The sequence below is a fragment of the Ascaphus truei genome, chromosome 19, assembly GCF_040206685.1.
Source record: "Ascaphus truei isolate aAscTru1 chromosome 19, aAscTru1.hap1, whole genome shotgun sequence".
In the NCBI taxonomy this organism is placed as follows: Eukaryota; Metazoa; Chordata; class Amphibia; order Anura; family Ascaphidae; genus Ascaphus; species Ascaphus truei.
The window spans coordinates 7127588-7153804 of NC_134501.1; the positions used below are offsets into that span (position 1 = coordinate 7127588).

The 26217-nt window shown below is 46.6% G+C and overlaps 1 protein-coding gene across 5 annotated transcripts in view; it reads right to left on the reverse strand.

Annotated features, from left to right (window-relative positions):
• Positions 1-26217, reverse strand: part of ZNF469 (zinc finger protein 469) — a 255451-nt gene that overhangs the window by 16173 nt on the left and 213061 nt on the right. The window lies entirely within an intron of this gene.

Below are 26217 nucleotides of genomic sequence, written 5' to 3' on the forward strand. Positions count from 1 at the left end.
GATATATATATATATATATATCGTTCTATTTCCTGGCTGTCTCTGTCTGTCTCTATATTTATATCTATCTCAGTGGGCTTTTTACGACACACCATAATGGCAAAGACGAATATGTATCTAACGTTCAGACCTCCCCATTGATCTATTAGTAGAAAGTATTGGATTATTTATGTGTCCGAGACCTCTCTCTTATGCACAATGCTAATAAAAATGTGTATTGATACATTGACTTCTAACTAGTACTTAAGAAAAGATAGTCCAGGAAGGGTATGGAGCTCAGAGACATAGAGGAGATGATGTGTGATGAATTTACTGATCTCTCATCAAGAAGCTCCTTTGAGGAAGTGCAGTCACAAGTAAATTAATGCATGGGTATAGAGAAGCTAACGCCTGCCTGGAGCCATACAATGAAGGCTAACACAATCATCCACGTGTTCTCCCAGCCTTATAATAAGAACGGGGGTAAATAATGGAATAATTACAAGAAACGCTCGGATATTAAGGAGTCTGGCCATCCGTTCAGCAAATCCTCAGGTCTTCTGTGTGCAAGTCCGCCAGATGGAAGCAAGAAATAGAAGTTAAAGTGCGGTGCCCGACCAACGCAGAAATCCAAGAAAAAATGAATACAGAGAATTGCGCGCCAATAAAAATTGATATTTAATGGGTCATCATTAAAAACAGAGGTTACAATCCACCTACGCGTTTCACACCCTAGCGCTTTATCAAGGTGTTATCTCTTCATTCTTTTTTTCTTGGATTTCTGCATTGGTAGTGCACCTCACTTTTACGTCAATTTCTTAACAAGTACTTAATTATTAATCAGAGGAAGTCACATACCAAGCTCCACAGGGCTAGTCAAGGTGGTGTTTGGCCATGAAGCACTTTTGCACTACACTGCACATCTTTCTGAAGACCAATCTGTTGGGTAAATGTATTGCATGCTTCAGCTCTCCTCTTCCTGGATTAGTAACTCGTTTATTTGGAGATTCTGGAGCACAGGGGCGGGCAACTCCAGTCCTCAAGAGCCACCAACTGGTCAGGTTTTCAGGTTATCCCTGCTTCAGCACAGGTGGCTCAGTCAAAGACTGAAGCAGGGATATCCTGAAAACCTGACCATTGGTGACGCTTGAGGACTGGAGTTGGCCTCCCCATCTCTAGCTGTTAGGGAGGGAGTAGAAACCTTTCTGGGAAGGTTTACGCATATTGATGCCCCGTGCAGAACTAACGCCTTTCTTCTTATACAGGGTGTCCACACTAAAAGAGGCTCGGAACTCCTACAAGTAAACACTCTGGGCTTCGTTTAGTGTGGTCATCCTATACTTGGGAACGGTTCCTCCTTCATACCATACCGCACTAGGAACATTCATCTTTTTCCCTGCTTTGTCATTAGTCTTAATAACAATGACACATCAATCCCCCTGTGTATTCTTCACTCCCAGCCTGATACTATCCACACAGCTGTTGGCTATCATTCTCTGCTACAGTTGACATAGCTAAATCCACAGGCAATCAACATCCATGATATTAACTTAACAACCCATCACTTATACCAAAGCCAGTCATTACTGTACAGCCTGTTTACTGCTGTTCGGATTTGCAAAGGGTTCCTGCCAAGATAACATAGAGAGACCCAATCCATGCCTTAATATCACAGTTGTGACCATTCAAATGCAAGGTGTTTACCGACTGGCTCAATCATATGATAAAATATTTTATCATGTCCTAGCGCCAAGGTAAACAGCCTGTAAGGTGTAGGAGGAAGTTTCCGGATCTGGCAGCCGGAATTACAAGCCGGAAATTTAGAAAAGCCAGGCTGCTGGCCAGTAGGAGATTGCTCATTAAGCTGGAGCACCAACACACGCCGTGGGTCAGTCAAGGCTCGTCAAACAGAATAAAATGACGAATCGGATGGCTGCAAGAGAATTTGACTTACATTCTGCAGGCACCTAAATTATCTGTACCGTATATATTTATAGTAACCATGCGTAGGAGGGACTTTCAGTATGAAAAATGGCACCTATCTGGAATGAACTTAGCAGAAGCTTCACCATCAGGGGCCTGCAAAGCAGTGAAGGGGTTAAGCACTATGGAACCCTTTAAAAATGGAGCCCCAATTCCAGTCCCAAATGAGCATAAAACTATGGATGGGCTGAAGGCGCGGCTGAGTGAGGAAAGGCGAATTCAAATCCCAGTGTCAACTCCTTGTGACCCTGTGCCTCAGGAACCAAAAATAGATTGTAAGCTCTATGGTCCAGGGACTCAAGCCTGCAATAATTCTCTGAACAGTGCTGTGTGCACTGTCAGCGCAGGGCAAGAAAAAAACCGTTATAGTGGGCCATTTTTACGTAGTGGTGCTACTCCATATGATAGATTCCAGCGCTGTAAAATATTGTCATTAACGCTACAGTATAATGAGATATTTTGCAAGATTTGAATTTCCCCAGCAAACATGGATCTGTATGTCCAGTAATAAACACCCTGTATGTCCAGTAATAAACACCCTGTATGTCCAGTAATAAACATACTGTACGTCCAGTAATAAACACCCTGTATGCCCAGTAATAAACACACAGTATGTCCAGTAATAAACATACTGTATGTCCAGTAATACACACTGTATGTCCAGTAATACACACTGTATGTCCCGTAATAAACACCCTGTATGTCCAGTAATAAATATACTGTATGTCCAGTAATAAACACCCTGTATGTCCAGTAATAAACACACAGTATGTCCAGTAATAAACACCCTGCATATCCAGTAATAAACACCCTGTATGTCCAGTAATAAACACACAGTATGTCCAGTAATAAACATACTGTACGTCCAGTAATAAACACCCTGTATGCCCAGTAATAAACACCCTGTATGTCCAGTAATAAACATACTGTATGTCCAGTAATACACACTGTATGTCCAGTAATACACACTGTATGTCCCGTAATAAACACCCTGTATGTCCAGTAATAAATATACTGTATGTCCAGTAATAAACACCCTGTATGTCCAGTAATAAACACACAGTATGTCTAGTAATAAACATACTGTATGTCCAGTAATACACACTGTATGTCCAGTAATACACACTGTATGTCCCGTAATAAACACCCTGTATGTCCAGTAATAAATATACTGTATGTCCAGTAATAAACACCCTGAATGTCCAGTAATAAACACACAGTATGTCCAGTAATAAACACCCTGCATATCCAGTAATAAACACCCTGTATGTCCAGTAATAAATATACTGTATATCCAGTAATAAACACCCTGTATGTCCAGTAATACACACTGTATGTCCAGTAATAAACACACTGTATGTCCAGTAATAAACACCCTGTACAGTATGTCCAGTAATAAACACCCTGTATGTCCAGTAATACACACTGTATGTCCAGTAATAAACACCCTGTATGTCCAGTAATAAACACCCTGTATGTCCAGTAATACACACTGTATGTCCAGTAATAAACACACTGTATGTCCAGTAATAAACGCCCTGTATGTCCAGTAATAAACACCCTGTATGCCCAGTAATAAACACCCTGTATGTCCAGTAATAAACACCCTGCATGTCCAGTAATAAACATCATGCATGTCCAGTAATAAACACCCTGTATGTCCAGTAATAAACACCCTGCATGTCCAGTAATAAACACCCTGCATGTCCAGTAATAAACATACTGTATGTCCAGTAATAAACACCCTGTATGCCCAGTAATAAACACCCTGTATGCCCAGTAATAAACACCCTGCATGTCTAGTAATAAACATACTGTATGTCCAGTAATAAACACCCTGTATGTCCAGTAATAAACACCCTGCATGTCCAGTAATAAACATACTGTATGTCCAGTAATAAAAACCCTGTATGTCCAGTAATAAACATACTGTATGCCCAGTAATAAACACCATGTATTCCCAGTAATAAACACACTGTATGTCCAGTAATAAACACACTGTATGTCCAGTGACAGGTAGAGTACACCTTCCTTATCCCAGCTAATAGTGCAATGTGCCCTACCAGCCACTGGGTGGCAGCCCATCTTTCCCCCCCAAAAACACACACACATTTGTAGGGAGTTATTCATTCAACTGATGGACTTGATCAGGATCTTGTGTGTGACAGTACCCCGATCCGCACTATTGCAGTTGAATGAATGACCCCAGTAGAATCTGTAGGGTATGTTATATATATCACGTGCTGTTCTTTTTATCGCCATATTAAACTAACACAATTGATGCGTTTACTGTTTTCTTTCAAAGAAAATGAAAGAGAAATGTAAGTATTCAGGAGTTACATGGATCTCACAGTGTTTCTAATTACTGTGTCCGCCTGGTTTACTGCCCTTATCTCTGCCTATCCCTCCCTTGTCCTGCGCCATGCTATATATTTCATCATTTGATGCACATAATTATTGAAGTCAAGTAATCAGTCCCTGAAATGAGAACAATTGTGTATTGCCAACTGTTCAACTTTATTTAACATTAATTACACCTGTCTGTTTTAAAAAAAAAAAAAAAAAAAAAAAGAACTGTCGCCTAATATTAAAATATAAAACCTATCAATATTATTAGTCCTGTGAGTGACCTGCTACTTTAATTAGCCTTAGATATTATAATTGACTGTCATTTTTTTTTGCTAATTATTGTCCATTTCCAAAGAGGCAAAATATAACAAAGCAGATAGAAGCTTCATATGGTTAGATTGTAAGCTCTTCGGGGCAGGGACACCTTTTCCTAATGGTACTTTCAGGTCTGATGCGCTTATTCCCACTATGTGTTATATCAGGGGAGCGCAAACTTTTTTGTCTGCGCCCCCATGCCTGCTGTCCCCTCCTGCTGCGCCCCCCTTACCTTATCTCCGGCGTTTCTGACGTCACGATGTCATGCAAAGTCGCATTGCCTGAAGCCGGCGCAGACAAGGTAAGGGAACTTACAGACGCCTTGTGTGCCTCCCCCGGCATTTCATTCCAATGTTGTGGGGAATAGTGCTGGGCCTCTGTATGCGCCGCGCCCCCCCCCCCCCTGTTTGCGCACCCCTGTGGTATATTATTATGTCACGTGTATTACTGCTGTGACGTGCTATGTATCTGGAGGGCGCTATATAAATAAAGATTATACATAAATGAAAATGTTAACATATTACAAAATCTTTTTTATTTAAATATATATATATATATTGATACCAGGTATAGGCAAGGACTTGGAATATAAATGTTTTACCGGTATTGATGTCCTGACATATAAACCTATTTTTAAGCTTCAGGTAATACATGACCGAGAAACCGGACAATGGACAGAGGAATAATTGCAGATGTTACATAGAGTTAGTGCAGTTTGGCGATGCTGCCTGCTATCACCACTGGATATTGTGCATAGCAAAGCGATTCTGCACTGACCGCTTCATGGGACAGTATCTCTGTACATGTGAGTTACACAGCGTCCGGTTCACTAGGAAATATCTGCCAAGTCTAGTGCTTAGCTGCAAAAATTGACTTCCTACTGTGAAATGACCCCTCCCGAAACCAGACTGGAGCTGGTAACATAGTGATGTGTGACCGCTGTGACAGATAGCTGCTACATCTAGGGTTGCCAGGTGTCCGGTATTGAACTGGACAGCCCAGTATTTGGTTACTATGTCCGGTAAAAAATGAGAGCTAATACCGGACATGTATGTGGCCGGTATTAGCTCTCTGTACATGTATGTGTATGCCGGTATTAGCTCTCTGTACATGTATGTATATGCCGGTATTAGCTCTCTGTACATGTATGTGTATGCCGGTATTACCTCTCTGTACATGTATGTGTATGCCGATATTACCTCTCTGTACATGTATGTGTATGCCGGTATTACCTCTCTGTACATGTATGTGTATACCGGTATTACCTCTCTGTACATGTATGGGGCCGGTATTACCTCTCTGTACATGTATGTGTATACCGGTATTAGCTCTCTGTACATGTATGTGTATGCCGGTATTACCTCTCTGTACATGTATGTGTATGCCGATATTACCTCTCTGTACATGTATGTGTATGCCGGTATTACCTCTCTGTACATGTACGTGTATGCTGATATTACCTCTCTGTACATGTATGTGTATGCCGGTATTACCTCTCTGTACATGCCGGTATTACCTCTCTGTACATGTATGTGTATGCCGGTATTACCTCTATGTACATGTATGTGTATGCCGGTATTACCTCTCTGTACATGTATGTGTATACAGGTATTAGCTCTCTGTACATGTATGTGTATGCCGGTATTACCTCTCTGTACATGTATGTGTATGCCGGTATTAGCTCTCTGTACATGTATGTGTATACCGGTATTACCTCTCTAGGCGTGTATGTGTATACCGGTATTACCTCTCTGTACATGTATGTGTATGCCGGTATTAGCTCTCTGTACATGTATGTGTATGCCGGTATTAGCTCTCTGTACATGTATGTGTATGCCGGTATTACCTCTCTGTACATGTATGTGTATGCCGGTATTACCTCTCTGTACATGTATGTGTATGCCGATATTACCTCTCTGTACATGTATGTGTATGCCGGTATTACCTCTCTGTACATGTATGTGTATACCGGTATTACCTCTCTGTACATGTATGGGGCCGGTATTACCTCTCTGTACATGTATGTGTATACCGGTATTACCTCTCTGTACATGTATGTGTATGCCGGTATTACCTCTCTGTACATGTATGTGTATGCCGATATTAACTCTCTGTACATGTATGTGTATGCCGGTATTACCTCTCTGTACATGTATGTGTATGCCGGTATTACCTCTCTGTACATGTACGTGTATGCTGATATTACCTCTCTGTACATGTATGTGTATGCCGGTATTACCTCTCTGTACATGCCGGTATTACCTCTCTGTACATGTATGTGTATGCCGGTATTACCTCTCTGTACATGTATGTGTATGCCGGTATTACCTCTCTGTACATGTATGTGTATACAGGTATTAGCTCTCTGTACATGTATGTGTATGCCGGTATTACCTCTCTGTACATGTATGTGTATGCCGGTATTAGCTCTCTGTACATGTATGTGTATGCCGGTATTACCTCTCTGTACATGTATGTGTATGCCGGTATTACCTCTCTGTACATGTATGTGTATGCCGGTATTACCTCTCTGTACATGTATGTGTATACCGGTATTAGCTCTCTGTACATGTATGTGTATGCCGGTATTACCTCTCTGTACATGTATGTGTATGCCGGTATTAGCTCTCTGTACATGTATGTGTATGCCAGTATTACCTCTCTGTATATGTATGTGTATGCCGGTATTACCTCTCTGTACATGTATGTGTATGCCGATATTACCTCTCTGTACATGTATGTGTATGAGAGTATTACCTCTCTGTACATGTATGTGTATGCCGGTATTAGCTCTCTGTACATGTATGTGTATGCCGGTATTAGCTCTCTGTACATGTATGTGTATGCCGGTATTACCTCTCTGTACATGTATGTGTATGCCGGTATTAGCTCTCTGTACATCTATGTGTATGCTGGTATTACCTCTCTGTACATGTATGTGTATGCCGGTATTAGCTCTCTGTACATGTATGTGTATGCCGGTATTAGCTCTCTGTACATGTATGTGTATGCCGGTATTAGCTCTCTGTACATGTATGTGTATGCTGGTATTACCTCTCTGTACATGTATGTGTATGCCGGTATTACCAGAACCAGAGTAGATGTGGATTTGTCTATGTTCTAGTGTTTTTACTTCCAATCTAACTACAATACTGAGACAAGTAGAGATTATATCAAATGTATTTTGTGGCAAAGGTAACAAAGGATGTACTGCAGGGGTTATATATTCAAATCTAGCGTTGCCAATCAGAGCACTATCACACGGAAACACACACTACAGTCAATGGAAGTTTTTCAGTGTCTTTGGGCCTCAGTATAAGCACCATTGTAGTTTTATGAATAACCATCTTAGGGGCTAATTCAAACATACTCACAAAAAATGAAAAATAAATAGATAAAACGTCGACTAATTCTACATAAATTTTAATCAGAATTTTTTGGGGGTTAAGAAACACCTAAGAAAATAGCAACGCTGTGAGAAAATACCTTCAAGTCCGCTTTTATACCGAGGCATCGTCTCCGGAGCTGCGGCAGAAAAAGGTTATAGCCGCAGCTCCGGAGATGGCGTTGCCGCGATGTCACTACATGGGGGGGGGGATGCTTCTGGATCAGAGTCCCCCACAGCGATAATCGTCTGGCACGTGGCAATCACGTACGCGATCCCGCGGCTTGCCTCGGTGCCAGAAGCAATAAGGCTTCATACTTTAGTACCTAACGGGTTAATACTCCTGCCTACTCATGGGATGGACTGGCCCCCCCAAAAATCCACTCATTTTCTCCGGGGGAAAAGAACCTTCAGAGCTATACAGAACTGAAATGTGTTTTCGGGGGTGCGTCTGGGACCTCTTCGCCCTTCATGGAATTAGCAGAAGGAAGCTTTGGCATTTTTCCTCGTGGTATATACAGCAGCATAGATAACTTCTCTCCAGTAGCCACGGGGTTAATGCGGAGGGGATCCCACACTGACATAGCAAATAGATGGAAGGAGATTCACACGTCCATATGAAAGCTTTCAAACTACTCCTGGTCTATTGAGCATCCAACAGATCTGACAGCTCAGCCCCTATCATCCTACCGTTGCATACATGTATGGTTTCTCCAGCTCCGAGCTCAGCCCCTATCATCCTACCATTGCATACATGTATGGCTTCTCCAGCTCCGAGCTCAGCCCCTATCATCCTACCGTTGCATACATGTATGGTTTCTCCAGCTCCGAGCTCAGCCCCTATCATCCTACCGTTGCATACATGTATGGTTTCTCCAGCTCCGAGCTCAGCCCCTATCATCCTACCGTTGCATACATGTATGGTTTCTCCAGCTCCGAGCTCAGCCCCTATCATCCTACCGTTGCATACATGTATGGTTTCTCCAGCTCCGAGCTCAGCCCCTATCATCCTACCATTGCATACATGTATGGCTTCTCCAGCTCCGAGCTCAGCCCCTATCATCCTACCATTGCATACATGTATGGCTTCTCCAGCTCCGAGCTCAGCCCCTATCATCCTACCGTTGCATACATGTATGGTTTCTCCAGCTCCGAGCTCAGCCCCTATCATCCTACCGTTGCATACATGTATGGTTTCTCCAGCTCCGAGCTCAGCCCCTATCATCCTACCGTTGTGGTTTCTCCAGCTCCGAGCTCAGCCCCTTCACAAAATACAAATTCCTTTGGCCGAAGTCAGGTTGGAACTATGTAAAGAATCTCTGTTTGGGTTGGCTACAGGCCGCAGGCATGAGAATAGCACATGGGGGCCTGGCCTTGGAGCTCAATTTGAAATGGCTAAATGTGGGGCAAACTTGAAACCTAGAACCTGATCCTCCGGGCCTTAAATGCAGAGCAGATAATGGTTACCAAAGCGTTAGTGGAAATGCTCTGCGAAGTATGTTAAATGGTGCAAGACGCGGCTTAGTAGTTTGCAGATCGCCGCTGTATTAAGGGCACACGGCAATTCCTAGTTCCTCTCCCAGAATCTTATCACGTGATTCTGGCGTAAATTAGTCTAAGACCAATGTGACTAATTAAGAGCTCCAATCAGGTGCAGCCAAAACACCTGCGGTCTCCCAACCGCAACAAGACAGCACTAAAAACGTTTGGTGTCAGCAGCGCACACTGTGTTGTAGTGATAATAAAAATATAATGGATAAGCCCAGTGTGTTATATTAATGGATGATACCAGCACTGTTAATACATGTCAGAGGCGGCTCCGTCAAACAGGGCAGCCTGGGGTTGATGCTCCATGAAAGACCTCATGTGGGGAAGAAACACAAATACAGATGGTATGGCGCATTAACGTTTTACTCTGACACTACAACAGAGGGGAAATGCTGACCTCACAGTCTCCCCACTGGTAGCGTGCAGACAGTGACTTGGGGTGCACCCCAACCCTACTCCGGTCTCGTCAGCGGCCCGTTCTGCGCGCTCCCACGCGCACGGTTTTCTGAGTCTGCTCCTCTCACGTGCAGAAGTCCGGGACCTCTGGCGTCCGTGTGCTGAATTGCCTGTACGATGGCCTCCAATGTCCAAAAAGCCCACCGCGTTTCGCCAGTGTGTGAGCTTCTGGGGTTGCTGCGGCTCAGAAAACTGTGCGCGTGGGAGCGCGCAGGACGGGCAGCTGACGAGATCGGAGTAGGGTTGGATTGTGCCCCAAGTAGCTCAACTCCAGTCCTCAAGCCCCCACATGGTAGGTTTTAAGGATATACTAGCTTCAGCACAGGTGACTCAATTACTCAGTTGAAGAGCCTTCTTCAGCACAGATAGCTTAATCAGTGGCTCAGTCTTTGACTGAGCCACCTGTGCTGAAGCTGTGCTGTGCTGGCCCTGTTGGGGAGTCTTTAGGACTGGAGTTGAGCACCCCTGCCTTAATCTTTAATGACGCCCCAATTTGTATAATGCATCAAATGCAGGAGCGCTGACTGTTCTTACACCCTGAGCTGGAGCAAGGAATAATTAAGTCACCTGTGCTGAAGCAGGGATATCCTGAAAACCTGACCTGTAGGGGGGGGGCCTTGAGGACTGGAGTTGAGCCCCCCTGCTGTAGAGCATCAATGTTGTTAAATGATCCCCAACGTATTTACATTTGAGGGGGGCATGTGGTAGCCCAGAGTTTCCCCAATTACCCCAGGTGCTCTATGCTCATTTCTATAATACTCCTAAGTACCACTTAGCCTTGCACGATGGGTTAAGTATTTTTGTTGTGGCTGAAGTCTCCCTCCCTCTCTGCTGCTTAATGAATCCTTGACTCCAGCCAAACTCTAAACACCATCTAATTGAGGTTATGTAACAAGCGACCTGCAGATCCTGCTAAATTGTGCAAAAAGAAGCAAGAGAGCCCATATAAATATTAGCCAGCGCGTTCCGCAGACATGTCACATTAATGGCAGCTGCGGGCTATCTGACACACAGCATTCTCCAGTGATCCGTACATACAGGTGTAGCCAGTCCCTGTGCCACGTAACGCCATCTCGTCAGCTGTCGGGCTGCACCATACTCCATCCTGATGTATACTCCATCCCACAGTGATCCGTACATACAGGTGTAGCCAGTCCCTGTGCTACTTAACGCCATCTCCACGCTATGCAGCACCCCCTAACATCCCCACCCCCAAACCTTAATGGGGTCAGCTGTCGGGCTGCACCATACTCCATCCTGATGTATACTCCATCTCACAATGAGCAGCCACCTTACCTTTTGGTTCCAGCATTGCCCCGTATTCCCTGTAGATGACGGGTGGGAAACTCCCGCTCTCCCTGTCTCAGTCCTCCGTTCCAGCCGCAGCATCACGGTCTGTCACTCTCTCACCTTTATCCAATGCATCTGCACTCCCTAATACAGGGCTGGCCAACCCCAGTCCTCAAGGGCCATCAACAGGTCAGGTTTTTATTATATCCCTGCTTCAGCACAGGTGGCTCAATCAGTGATATAAATAACTCGGAGTCACAGCTGGAGAATCATTTAACGTGAGATTTGACTCAACGCTATTGAACCAGATGTTGACGGGTGCGGAAAGACATGCCCCCGGGCGTCATAGAACATGTCTAACATGCAACATTAACCAGGGCTATAAAGTTGGCTACATCTGTAACATACATACATACATACATCTGTAACATACATACATACATACATACATCTGTAACATACATACATACATACATCTGTAACATACATACATACATACATCTGTAACATACATACATACATCTGTAACATACATACATACATACATACATACATACATACATCTGTAACATACATACATACATACATCTGTAACATACATACATACATACATCTGTATCATACATACATACATACATCTGTAACATAAATACATACATACATCTGTAACATACATACATACATACATACATCTGTAACATACATACATACATCTGTAACATACATACATACATACATCTGTAACATACATACATACGTACATCTGTAACATACATACATACATACATACATCTGTAACATACATACATACATACATACATCTGTAACATACATACATACATACATTCATACATACATACATCTGTAACATACATACATACATACATCTGTAACATACATACATTTGTAACATACACACATACATACATCTATCTGTAACATACATACATACATACATACATCTGTAGCATACATACATACATACATCTGTAGCATACATACATGCATACATACATCTGTAGCATACATACATACATACATACATCTGTAGCATACATACATGCATACATAAATACATCTGTAGCATACATACATGCATACATACATACATCTGCTACATACATACATACATACATGCATACATACATACATACATACATACATCTGTAGCATACATCTGTAGCATACATACATACATACATAGCATACATACATGCATACATACATCTGTAGCATACATACATGCATACATACATACATCTGCAGCATACATACATGCATACATACATCTGCAGCATACATACATACATACATCTGTAGCATACATCTGTAGCATACATACATACATCTGCAGTATACATACATCTGTAGCATACATACATGCATACATACATCTATAGCATACATACATGCATACATACATACATCTGTAGCATACATACATACATACATACATACATCTGTAGCATACATACATACATACATACATATCTTGTAGCATACATACATATCTTGTAGCATACATACATACATACATATATTGGTAGCATACATACATACATCTGTTACATACATACTTACATAGGTAGCATACATACATCTGTAACATACATACATACATACTTACATAGGTAGCATACATACATACATCTGTAGCATACATACATACATACATCTGTAGCATACATACATACATACATCTGTAGCATACATACATACATACTTACATAGGTAGCATACATACATCCATACATACTTACATAGGTAGCATACATACATGCATACATACATACATGTGCTTCGCAGGGTTCATTTGTTGTACCCGCCCAAAGCATTGTTTGAAATGGGCTGTTATATATTTGTTCTATATTTGAACTCCCCCTTGAGCCGGCTGCCCGCGCTAGTTCCAGAGCCTGGCTACTTGCTCCAGTCTTCAAGGGCCACCAACACGTCAGGGTTATATCCCCGCTTCAGCACAGGTGGCTGAATCTCAGCCAGACCTGTTGGTGGCCCTAGAGGACTGCAGTTGCCCACCCCTGTCCTAAACCCAATATCCAAGGAGCGCTTACGTGAGCGCAATTTTTCCGGAGGGGCCCGCAGCCTCTCCGACCAGCAAAGGGTTAAAGTGCGGAAGCCCTGCGTTTTCTAACACCCCAGTGTTTCCGGGCCCAGCAACAAGGCACTTTCCAGTACCGTGTCCTCCTTCAGCAAAGCAGCGAACAAATCAGCTGCCTGCGCCACAGGCTTTATTACATAAGCGCTTTAATAAACCTTGGGGTAAAATGATATCTTTGCTGATACTGTGCAGACAGCTACATTTAAACATAGGTCCTGAATTATCGACTGCATTAATCTTAATGACTTGGGTAAGACTATACGCCGCGTTGCCTGGTCTTCTGAATGGAACGCGGCAGGTTTGGGTTTTCATCAAACCACATGCTCTCTATCTGTGATCATATAAAGATATTTATAAGGAGCAGTCCCAATGTAAGAATTGATTATATTGTTATTATTTCATGCTCAAAACAACTTTAAACGGCTGCAGGATATACCAAATATTACTCGCTAGCGATTGTGGGACAGACGGAGCAAATCTCTTAGTAAAGAAGATATTCCTTACTTGAAAATGTTAGTGTTCATTCTGCCATGTTGTAGTAGGCAGGAGAGTCACAGTGTGTCTTGTTAAAACATAAATAGTTATTCTTTTTAAAGAGGCAATCCAAGTGGCTTTAAAAATATATATTTTTTGTTTTAATATATACAGCCTTTTATTACCTTTGTTGAAAACGAATTACCTAAGCTGCCAATCGATTTGTTCTCCCATAGTCGGCCAGCAAATATCCTGCTCCCAGGGTTCACTAAATGGCCGCCTTTCCGTTTCAATGAATCCATCAGTCAGCTACAACATATTCTTGTATTACTAAGGTAACATTATCTATTGTTACAGCTTGCAGCTCAAACTGCTGGGAATATTGGCAACAAATTATCACAAAGAGGAAAGTGTTGCAAAGATCTTGCACTGCTGGGGAGGTGGGCTAAAACCTGCTAGGATGCTCAGTATCTTGAAACTCATTCAAATGGTATTAAGAGTTGAATAATTTTTTTTTAAATGTAGTAAGTATTATCTAATATTACAGCTCGGATTTATAAAACAAAAACACATTGGATATTCCTTTAAAACCCGTTTCCAGACAAGTGACCGTACAGCGAGAGGCGGAGAGCGCAGCAAGAGGCGGAGAACGCAGCAAGAGGCGGAGAGCGCAGCAAGAGGCGGAGAGCGCAGCAAGAGGCGGAGAGCGCAGCAAGAGGCGGAGAGCGCAGCAAGAGGCGGAGAGCGCAGCAAGAGGCGGAGAGCGCAGCAAGAGGTGGAGAGCGCGGCAAGCTGTCAGTTAGATGATTTAGAAATGTTGCAACTGCTCAATATCTAAAATAACAGCTTGTGAATAACAAGACACAAGAAGTCAGACGATTCCCGCCATAGAAACACCGCGTCCTCTCCGCGTCCTTTCCTGCTCTTCTAATTCTTCCTGGTACAGTGTGCCTGGCTTTATTCTGCTGGACCCTGATGAAGGCCGCAATGGGCCCAAACGTTGGTCTGACACACTATATCAGGGGCCAGCCCTGCACTATATGATATCGATCTTTAGGACTTTTCAGCATTTCAGAGTGACGGACGGGGGAGACGGGGGACAGATATCTTCCTCTATCTGCTTTGCAATGCGTCACATGTTTCCCCCCCCCCACCCCCCGCAAGTCACGGCAAAGATGCTTTAACTCTTAGGCCGCGCTTATAGTGCACGCGACGTCGCCGCAATGGATGACGTCACCCGTCGCCTCTAGCGACGTCACCCGTCGCTTTCCAGCGACCAGGTGTTTGATTGGTTCAGCGGCTGTCACATGTGGTGACAGCCTCTGAAAAATTTGACCCGCTTCAGAAATTCGCGCCGCCAGCGTCGCTCCCCGTCGCGCTTGCTATAATCGCACGCGACGGCGGCAACACATTTGTTTTGCCGCGACGTTGTGTCGCCGTCACTATAAGCGCAGCCTTAATTGTTACAACAGCGCATTTTCAGATCAATGTGATACATAGTCATCCATTCGCTACATCAGTGGGAAAGGAATGATTTAAAACCTGCTGCGCCATTTTTCCTGGGTCACTGCAGATTCCTAGAAGACCCTACCTGTTAAAAAGCACAAACCTCTTGCAAATAATGACAATTTAACGGAAGGCATTATTCTCTTCGCTTTATACCGCAGCGCAATGGATGGAACGGTACCCACAGCAGTAGCAGGTATGTCTCCCCGGTCATATTTTGCTAATAACCCCACTTGTGCCCCGCACGATCATTTCCTTCTCTCCATCCTAAAGGGGGTGCGGAGGGGGTAACCTTTCCAGTTCCATTAGTGGGCCTGTTGTACATTTGTTTAAATGAATCCATACAAAGCATGAAAAGGAGAGATAAGAAAAGGATGTTGCGATGTTATCTGTAGTAGCCAAGAAGACTCCTCAAAGACAGTTTAAAAAAAAACAAAGACACACACGCGCGCACACATACACACACATACACACACACGCACGTGTTAACCCCTTCACTGCCACAGGAGTCAGTGGTACATTTGCTTGGCAAACACATGGATTAATAGGTACTTTGCATTAAAAAAAACAACCTTTCAACCTACAAAATCCACACGAGTGTAAATTGAGCCTCGGGTCTTAGAGGAGCGCGCGGCATTTCCCACAGATAAATGCTGTCATCTTAACCAATAAGCCCCGTTAAAGAAAAAGCTTTGGTATTTGCACAAGTGGGGCTTATTAAGACGGCACGCCTCTCTATTTGAAGAGCCCTCTCATAAGACGCGCCATTGTTCAGCGCCAGTGCCTCGGAGCAATTCCATTCGCTGTAAAAATACTGCAAGCGTCGGATTGTATTCTTCACCAAAGCGGGTCACTTTCTGTCTTTCTTTTGTTTTTGTTTTCTTTTCGCCCACGCCCTCCCCCGGGACAGGGAGAAAGAAACGGCCCCTCACAGCTGGTTTTATCCGTGTGGGTAAAAGTGTGCTCTGAATATTATTCACAGCCCAAGAGGCCGGGCATTTTGCCCTTTTAAAACACCGACGCCAGTGGCAGGTTTAAAGAGGTCATCCGAGCGGCACTTTAAAAAATATATCTATATTACAATATACGCAGCTTTGTATTACCTTTATTGAAAACTAATTACTTAAGCTGCCGATCGATTAGTTCTTCAGTGATCTATCAGCAAAGATCCAGCTTCCCAGGGTTCACTAAATGGCTGCCTTTCAGTTTCAATCAATCCTTCAGTCAGTGTAACTCAGCAGCTACAAATGTATTCTTCTATTACTACGGTAATATTATCTATTGTTACAGTTTGCAGCTCAAACTGCTGGGAATATTGGCAACAAATTATCACAGACATGAATGTGTTGCAAATATCTTGCACTGCATTAAAAGTTTAAATGAAATCACTCAAGAAACCAATGAGGTTTCGAAAGCTCTGTACACTTGAACTTGATCTATAAAGAATCCTAATGTTGGTGTGCTAGCAGGTATATGCACAATGAACCCACATTTCTCCAGGGCCAATCCACTACTAGAACTTTCAACTAAAACTTTCTTTTACTTTTAATGTCTCTATAATAATGCAGTGTGTTTTTATGGTCTTTTCCCAATATCTTTAGTGATTAAAACTGTTTGCATACCTTGAACCCTCCATAATAAGTCACACGAGGGGTGGATATATGGATATATTTCCAAGCACTGAACTGTTCACTATTTTGTAACCTCTTCACTGCCAGAGGGATCACCAATTCATTTCTTTGCAGACACCGTTGTTCAAAATTTTTAATTCATCCTAAATATTTCACGCAGCGCTGGTACATCGTTACACAATAATGGCTTTTGGAGAACAAATCTCCCGTAATAAAAGGCAGAGACTTGGGCAGAAACGGACGGTAAAATATAGTCTAACACAGGGGCGGCCAACTCCCGTCCTCAAGGGCCACCAACAGGTCAGGTTTTCAGGATACGGTCGCAGCCGATCCATCGCTGGAATCCCCGTCGCAGGCCGCTTCTAAGTTTTAATACTGTTTAGGGTAGGGGGTTAATTTAAGGGGGTTTAGGCTTAGGGTAGGGTTTTTTAGGGTAGGGGGTTTAGGCACTTACCTTAGTGGCGAAGTCGCCGCAACCAAATGTCCTAGACTGTACGTGATATCCCTTCTTCAGCACAGGTGGCTCAAATGACTGAGCCACTGATTGAGCCCCCTGTGCTGAAGCAGGGATATCCTGAACACCTGACCTATTGGTAGCCTACGTCATGCTTCGTTCAAAATCTCAGGCCAGGTTGAGCTGTGAATGTGAGATGAATGAGGTTGAGAAAAGGAACTGCTAATAAATGATGAAACAGCCCGAGCATGGAAGCAGTTCTGAGCAAAGAACGACGTGTCGCTGCTCATACGGCGGGCGTCACTTCTCTGAAGTCTCATTGGAAGATCGCGTGTGAATCTGAAGCCTGGAGAATGAACGCTTAGCTTGAGTTTGCAGCATGTATGCAGCGTGATAAAACTCGCCAATTAAATACAATCCACTTTGCATTGCATGGCTATCCAAACCTGCAAACCCTTCTGGAATACCCTGCGGGTTAGAAACTGCTTTTTCAAGGTGCAGTTCCAATGTCTAATAATAAAATGCAATAAATTACAATAGAAACAGGCTCTGAGCTTCCCTGAAGAGCAGAAAACAGCTTTACATCCTAGAATAGGGGAGTAAGGGGGATCCATTCACATCAACAGGGGGATTCGGACAAGCAATGTCTGGAATGGCTGCTTTAGAATATATAGAATTACCCCCTAAGGGTTATATATTTACTAAGCAGTGCTACCCCCCCCCCCCCGCATTGGCTTTAATGAGCCAAGAGCCATCTTCCGGTCCCAGAAGGTGTTCTATGTCAGAGCATCGCTTAGTAGAAATGGGCCTTTATGTCTGGTTTACAACAAATAATATGCTACCTTCAATTCACTGGGACTATATGTGTGCAGTTAGTAAGATATCCTGTAGAGGGAGACAGTGCATCCTAAATCAAGTAAGTTTCCGTATGCTGACTGTAGGATGCAGCGTTGCATTTAACGTAATTCGCCCATAGGAGATGCATATGGTTTGCTACAGTAAGAGTATTGATAGCAATACTATTAATACTATTAATGTATGTGTGCATGGTACAATCGCCGCGGAATTGCAGCCACCGCAGCATCCTTCTCTCGGCATGGGATCTGGGTTACCGGGCCTCTCACGGTTCTGTGTCTGCAATTCCAAGGGGATCGCTGATATCTGAAGCTGGGTATCAAATGGTGAAACGTTCGTGGTAACGGCACAGGATTTGGCGTAGAGAGGTTCCTTGAATTCTTCTGGCTGTAACACGTGACTTTAGTCAGGCTCCAGGATTAGGTTGTAAAGTCTATAGTGAATAGGTTTAATGGGGTAATTCATTGAACTGCAATAGTGCCGATCGGGCACTACTGCAATGAAAAGAACAAGAATAGCCGCCCAATGTGTATTGTGCATGTGCTGACACACACATGTATTAAGCACAACACAACCTATAGTTTTAACCCCTCACCGTCCAGAGGGACAATCAGAGCACTGATTTTAACTCCATGCCCAGGACATACTTGAAAACGAGAGGTAACTCTCAATGTATTACTACCTGGTAACACATGTTATAAATAAATAAATACATTTCCGGTGCCTTCAGCAGTGAAAGGGTTAGGAGACCTGCAGCTGTCAGACAGACACTCCAGGCAAATTCTGGAAAACTGCTCCCGCTGCCAACTTTCACAGCTTGCAGCGAGCGATTTGAGAGCGGCTCCTGTCTGGCCGTTCCATTCACTGTCTATTTATCCAGCAAGGTCTTCTTTAAAAGACGGCCTCTATTAATTGGAGACGGGCCCTCCCTTAAAGACCAACACTCCCCGCCTTGTTCGGAGGAGACACTGACAGCTCGCTGCCTGCCAGGGGGCGCACTCAGATTAAACCCTTCAACTGTAAACGCTATAGGGAAAATGCTCGGTAATTTAACGGCAATAGTGCCGATCGGGGGGGGGCACTATCGCATGAAAACTCCCATTGGGTTCAACGACTTGCTATGCCAAGGGACGGCCAACTCCAGTCTTCCTGCCAAAAGGTCAGGTTTTCAGGATATCCCTGCTTCAGCACAGGTGGCTTAATCAGTGGCTCAGGTGAAGACTGCCCAACCTGTGCTGAAGCTGGGATATCCTGAAAACCTGACCTGTTGTTGGCCCTTCAGGACTGGCATTGGCCACCCCTGTGCTATGGACTCCCGGCAGCGAGGGAGTAGAAATGACTCCCCACATATGATGAATATGAAGTAGTGGCAGTGATAGGTTTAATGGGTATAATCTTGGTGACTGATTCATTTTAATAGGACTTATTTCTAATCATTTTGAAAGCTACTGCTTGTGCTTTCTGTGACCCCCCCCCCCCCCCCACGGCACTGATTGCATTACCAGATTTATGCAGGCCCCCAACACGTTGTAGGACCAACTTGAAGGAGAGGATACTTACTGCGTAATAAGTCAAAAGGCAGACAATAAATAAAACACCCCCCACGTCCCCTTACATATTACAGGCCTGCCCCTTCTTAGGGTATATGCCGTCCTTATTCAAGCACTATTAAGGCTGCCCCCCTCTAACCCCCCAAAAAATGTTTTCCAAAAAATCCTAGGTAGGATGCAGGGGGTCTCCGGATCTGAACCCCCTTAATTTCAGCTCCGGGCACCCCCTGTTTCCTGAGATACTTCCTTCCTTAGTGGGTGCCGGTATCCCCTGCTCAGGTTTAGATGTCCCATCACATATAGGAAGCCGTGATGTCAGAGATGGCTTCCTATTGGCCCATCTGTCCGGGGGCTTTAAATCTGAGTCGGAGGTAAGTATCTCGGGAAGCAGGAGGTCCCGGAGCTGAAATGAATGGGGTTAAGTGCCGGAGACCCCCGGCCTCAATCCTACATGTAAAAAGAAAAATAAGGAAAGCAGCAGTACTGCTACTCTGTCCCTCTTGCCGCCCCCCGAGACCTGCCGCCCCCCGAGACCTGCCGCCCCTAAGCGTGCCTTACCTGCTTACTGCCTAGGGGCGGCCAGGTGGACCATATACATCATTTTTTTTAAAGACCTCTTTCAGCAAACAAAACCCCCACGTGTGAGCACATTCACATGTCTCAGACAGGCCTGCAACCCTGCCCTCCCCATTATCTCTTAGTATACAATGCTTCCACTGCAGCCAGGGATTCTGGGTAATGACATGCAAATGGACGCTCACAATGCGTCATTCTTTGCATCTTGTCCATGTCCAGCCAACAGGACAGGTTTTAAGGAAGTCCCTGCTACAGTACAGGTGGCTCAATCAGTGGCTGTCAAAGAGCCTGCTACAGCACAGGTGAGCCATCCTGAAAACCTGACCTGTTAGAGGGGGGTCCTGAGGACTCGAGCTGAAAACCCCAGGTTTAGGGGAAAAGTGGAGATGGAGTTTTAACATATCTATGAGTCTGCTCAGCTGGAACATTAGGATCTGCTGTGGCTATCAGCGCTGGGGGTACTGGATGCTCAGTCCGGCTCTTCTTGCTGTGGCTATCAGCGCTGGGGGTACTGGACGCTCAGTCCGGCTCTTCTTGCTGTGGCTATCAGCGCTGGGGGTACTGGACGCTCAGTCCGGCTCTTCTTGCTGTGGCTATCAGCGCTGGGGGTACTGGACGCTCAGTCCGGCTCTTCTTGCTGTGGCTATCAGCGCTGGGGGTACTGGACCCTCAGTCCGGCTCTTCTTGCTGTGAGTATCAGCGCTGGGGGTACTGGACCCTCAGTCCGGCTCTTCTTGCTGTGAGTATCAGCGCTGGTGGTACTGGACCCTCAGTCCGGCTCTTCTTGCTGTGAGAATCAGCACTGGGGGTACTGGACGCTCAGTCCGGCTCTTCTTGCTGTGGCTATCAGCGCTGGGGGTACTGGACGCTCAGTCCGGCTCTTCTTGCTGTGGCTATCAGCGCTGGGGGTACTGGACACTCAGTCCGGCTCTTCTTGCTGTGGCTCTCAGCGCTGGGGGTACTGGACGCTCAGTCCGGCTCTTCTTGCTGTGAGAATCAGCACTGGGGGTACTGGACTCTCAGTCCGGCTCTTCTTGCTGTGGCTATCAGCGCTGGGGGTACTGGACCCTCAGTCCAGCTCTTCTTGCTGTGAGAATCAGCGCTGGGGGTACTGGGCTCTCAGTCCGGCTCTTCTTGCTGTGAGAATCAGCACTGGGGGTACTGGACTCTCAGTCCGGCTCTTCTTGCTGTGGCTATCAGCGCTGGGGGTACTGGACGCTCAGTCCGGCTCTTCTTGCTGTGGCTATCAGCGCTGGGGGTACTGGATGCTCAGTCCGGCTCTTCTTGCTGTGGCTATCAGCGCTGGGGGTACTGGACGCTCAGTCCGGCTCTTCTTGCTGTGAGTATCAGCGCTGGGGGTTCTGGACGCTCAGTCCGGCTCTTCTTGCTGTGGCTATCAGCGCTGGGGGTACTGGACGCTCAGTCCAGCTCTTCTTGTGTGGCTATCAGCGCTGGGGGTACTGGACTCTCAGTCCGGCTCTTCTTGCTGTGGCTATCAGCGCTGGGGGTACTGGACCCTCAGTCCGGCTCTTCTTGCTGTGAGAATCAGCGCTGGGGGTACTGGGCTCTCAGTCCGGCTCTTCTTGCTGTGAGAATCAGCACTGGGGGTACTGGACTCTCAGTCCGGCTCTTCTTGCTGTGGCTATCAGCGCTGGGGGTACTGGACGCTCAGTCCGGCTCTTCTTGCTGTGGCTATCAGCGCTGGGGGTACTGGATGCTCAGTCCGGCTCTTCTTGCTGTGGCTATCAGCGCTGGGGGTACTGGACGCTCAGTCCGGCTCTTCTTGCTGTGAGTATCAGCGCTGGGGGTTCTGGACGCTCAGTCCGGCTCTTCTTGCTGTGGCTATCAGCGCTGGGGGTACTGGACGCTCAGTCCAGCTCTTCTTGTGTGGCTATCAGCGCTGGGGGTACTGGACCCTCAGTCCGGCTCTTCTTGCTGTGGCTATCAGCGCTGGGGGTACTTGACGCTCAGTCCGGCTCTTCTTGCTGTGAGAATCAGCGCTGGGGGTTCTGGACGCTCAGTCCGGCTCTTCTTGCTGTGGCTCTCAGCGCTGGGGGTACTGGACATTCAGTCCGGCTCTTCTTGCTGTGGCTATCAGCGCTGGGGGTACTGGACGCTCAGTCCGGCTCTTCTTGCTGTGGCTCTCAGCGCTGGGGGTACTGGGCTCTCAGTCCGGCTCTTCTTGCTGTGGCTCTCAGCGCTGGGGGTACTGGGCTCTCAGTCCGGCTCTTCTTGCTGTGAGAATCAGCGCTGGGGGTTCTGGACGCTCAGTCCGGCTCTTCTTGCTGTGGCTATCAGCGCTGGGGGTACTGGACGCTCAGTCCGGCTCTTCTTGCTGTGGCTCTCAGCGCTGGGGGTACTGGGCTCTCAGTCCGGCTCTTCTTGCTGTGAGTATCAGCGCTGGGGGTACTGGACGCTCAGTCCGGCTTTTCTTGCTGTGGCTATCAGCGCTGGGGGTACTGGACGCTCAGTCCGGCTCTTCTTGCTGTGAGAATCAGCGCTGGGGGTACTGGACGCTCAGTCCGGCTCTTCTTGCTGTGGCTATCAGCGCTGGGGGTACTGGGCTCTCAGTCCGGCTCTTCTTGCTGTGGCTATCAGCGCTGGGGGTACTGGACGCTCAGTCCGGCTCTTCTTGCTGTGGCTATCAGCACTGGGGGTACTGGACTCTCAGTCCGGCTCTTCTTGCTGTGGCTCTCAGCGCTGGGGGTACTGGACGCTCAGTCCGGCTCTTCTTGCTGTGGCTATCAGCGCTGGGGGTACTGGACTCTCAGTCCGGCTCTTCTTGCTGTGGCTATCAGCGCTGGGGGTACTGGACCCTCAGTCCGGCTCTTCTTGCTGTGAGAATCAGCGCTGGGGGTACTGGGCTATCAGTCCGGCTCTTCTTGCTGTGAGAATCAGCACTGGGGAACTGGACTCTCAGTACGGCTCTTCTTGCTGTGGCTATCAGCGCTGGGGGTACTGGACGCTCAGTCCGGCTCTTCTTGCTGTGGCTATCAGCGCTGGGGGTACTGGACACTCAGTCCGGCTCTTCTTGCTGTGGCTATCAACGCTGGGGGTACTGGACGCGCAGTCCGGCTCTTCTTGCTGTGGCTATCAGCGCTGGGGGTACTGGATGTTCAGTCCGGCTCTTCTTGCTGTGAGAATCAGCGCTGGGGGTACTGGATGCTCAGTCCGGCTCTTCTTGCTGTGGCTATCAGCGCTGGGGGTACTGGGCTCTCAATCCGGCTCTTCTTGCTGTGGCCCTCAGCGCTGGGGGTACTGGACGCTCAGTCCGGCTCTTCTTGCTATGGCTATCAGCGCTGGGGGTACTGGACGCTCAGTCCGGCTCTTCTTGCTGTGAGTATCAGCGCTGGGGGTTCTGGACGCTCAGTCCGGCTCTTCTTGCTGTGGCTATCAGCGCTGGGGGTACTGGACGCTCAGTCCGGCTCTTCTTGTGTGGCTATCAGCGCTGGGGGTACTGGACCCTCAGTCCGGCTCTTCTTGCTGTGGCTATCAGCGCTGGGGGTACTGGATGCTCAGTCCGACTCTTCTTGCTGTGAGAATCAGCGCTGGGGGTTCTGGACGCTCAGTCCGGCTCTTCTTGCTGTGGCTATCAGCGCTGGGGGTACTGGACGCTCAGTCCGGCTCTTCTTGCTGTGGCTCTCAGCGCTGGGGGTACTGGGCTCTCAGTCCGGCTCTTCTTGCTGTGAGTATCAGCGCTGGGGGTACTGGACGCTCAGTCCAGCTCTTCTTGCTGTGGCTCTCAGCGCTGGGGGTACTGGACCCTCAGTCCGGCTCTTCTTGCTGTGAGAATCAGTGCTGGGGGTACTGGACGCTCAGTCCGGCTCTTCTTGCTGTGAGAATCAGCGCTGGGGTTACTGGACACTCAGTCCGGCTCTTCTTGCTGTGGCTATCAGCGCTGGGGGTACTGGACGCTCAGTCCGGCTCTTCTTGCTGTGAGTATCAGCGCTGGGGGTACTGGACTCTCAGTCCGGCTCTTCTTGCTGTGGCTCTCAGCGCTGGGGGTACTGGACGCTCAGTCCGGCTCTTCTTGCTGTGGCTATCAGCGCTGGGGGTACTGGACCCTCAGTCCGGCTCTTCTTGCTGTGGCTCTCAGTGCTGGGGGTACTGGACCCTCAGTCCGGCTCTTCTTGCTGTGGCTATCAGCGCTGGGGGTACTGGACGCTCAGTCCGGCTCTTCTTGCTGTGGCTATCAGCGCTGGGGGTACTGGATGCTCAGTCCGGCTCTTCTTGCTGTGGCTATCAGCGCTGGGGGTACTGGACCCTCAGTCCGGCTCTTCTTGCTGTGGCTATCAGCGCTGGGGGTACTGGACGCTCAGTCCGGCTCTTCTTGCTGTGGCTATCAGCGCTGGGGGTACTGGACGCTCAGTCCGGCTCTTCTTGCTGTGGCTCTCAGTGCTGGGGGTACTGGACGCTCAGTCTGGCTCTTCTTGCTGTGAGAATCAGCGCTGGGGGTACTGGACCCTCAGTCCGGCTCTTCTTGCTGTGTGAGGAAGCTTGTTGTATTACTAGTTATGAATCAGAGGCAATCCAAGCGGGGAATATTTATTTCGTGTTTTCTTTTTGTTTATTTTTTTAACATAGGGTTGAAGTGTCCCCAGAGGGGAAATGAATGTGTTTCAGCTTCGGAGACCCCCTGCTTCCATCCTATGTAAAAAAACACTGACCGCTTAAATTGTTACTTTAAATAAAAATAGCCGTGTTAGTCCCTTTGCGATAGTGCAGAGTAAATGAGTACTTCTGTATTAGGTGGTACCTTTTTTTAATTGGCCTAACAATTGATATTATCAGACACGCTTTGAGAGTTCTCTCCCTTCCTCAGTATTGCCTGACCTGTGGTATTACTAGTACTGAAGTACTCATTTATTACTAAACAAAAAAATTATATTCAAATTCCCTGTGTGGTAGAAAACCAGTGAATGATTTCATACTGAAATTTTGCAATACAAGAAATGGGAAAATAAGGAATATTTAGGGAAAACAACTTATTTTGTCACGCAAAGCAAGATTTAGCATTTACTACTTTGCAACGCGTCTTACCACTGTGGGTCGGCAAGAATGACCGGGAAACATTACAGGCAAACCTTTAACCATTCAACATTATTTATTGCATAGCTGGTCTCTCCGAGCTGGAGAGATTAAATGCCACCTCTAACTTGGCAATAAGGCACTAGACCTCAATTCTATAACCAGCATCATTTCCCATCAGCGGCACACAGGCCGTCCCTTTCACTGGATCTCCCATTATACGCCCCCAGTTGGGACTAAGTGTAAGAGAATAATGTTAATATTCATGCGGTGACGTAGCCGGCCTGGAAGCCCATTGCTCTCCCCCCCCCCCATGCCTGCACATCTTTCCTTCAAGCGTTAGAATCATAGAAAGGGGATACTTTAGGCTGCGCTTATAGCGCCGGCGACAGCGACGCGACGTCGCGGCAAAACACATGCATTGCCGCCGGCGCGTGCGCTTATAGTACGCGCGGAGCGATGGATTGGTCGCGATCGCTGGAAGTCGTCTCTATTTGATTTTCTAGCGACTGTCGCCTGACCGTCACCGTCGCCGGCGCTATAAGCGCAGCCTTAGCGTGCCTGAAAATAATGACATTGTAACAACATGTTCCCCTTCCTGCTGCCCTCCATGTTTGAGAGGCTTTTTCAGTATGTATTGGGGATGAGTTAGACCAGGGGTGCGCAAAGTGGGGGCACTGGATTTGTTTGGGGGGGCGCGGGCGGATGCAGAGGCCCTGCGC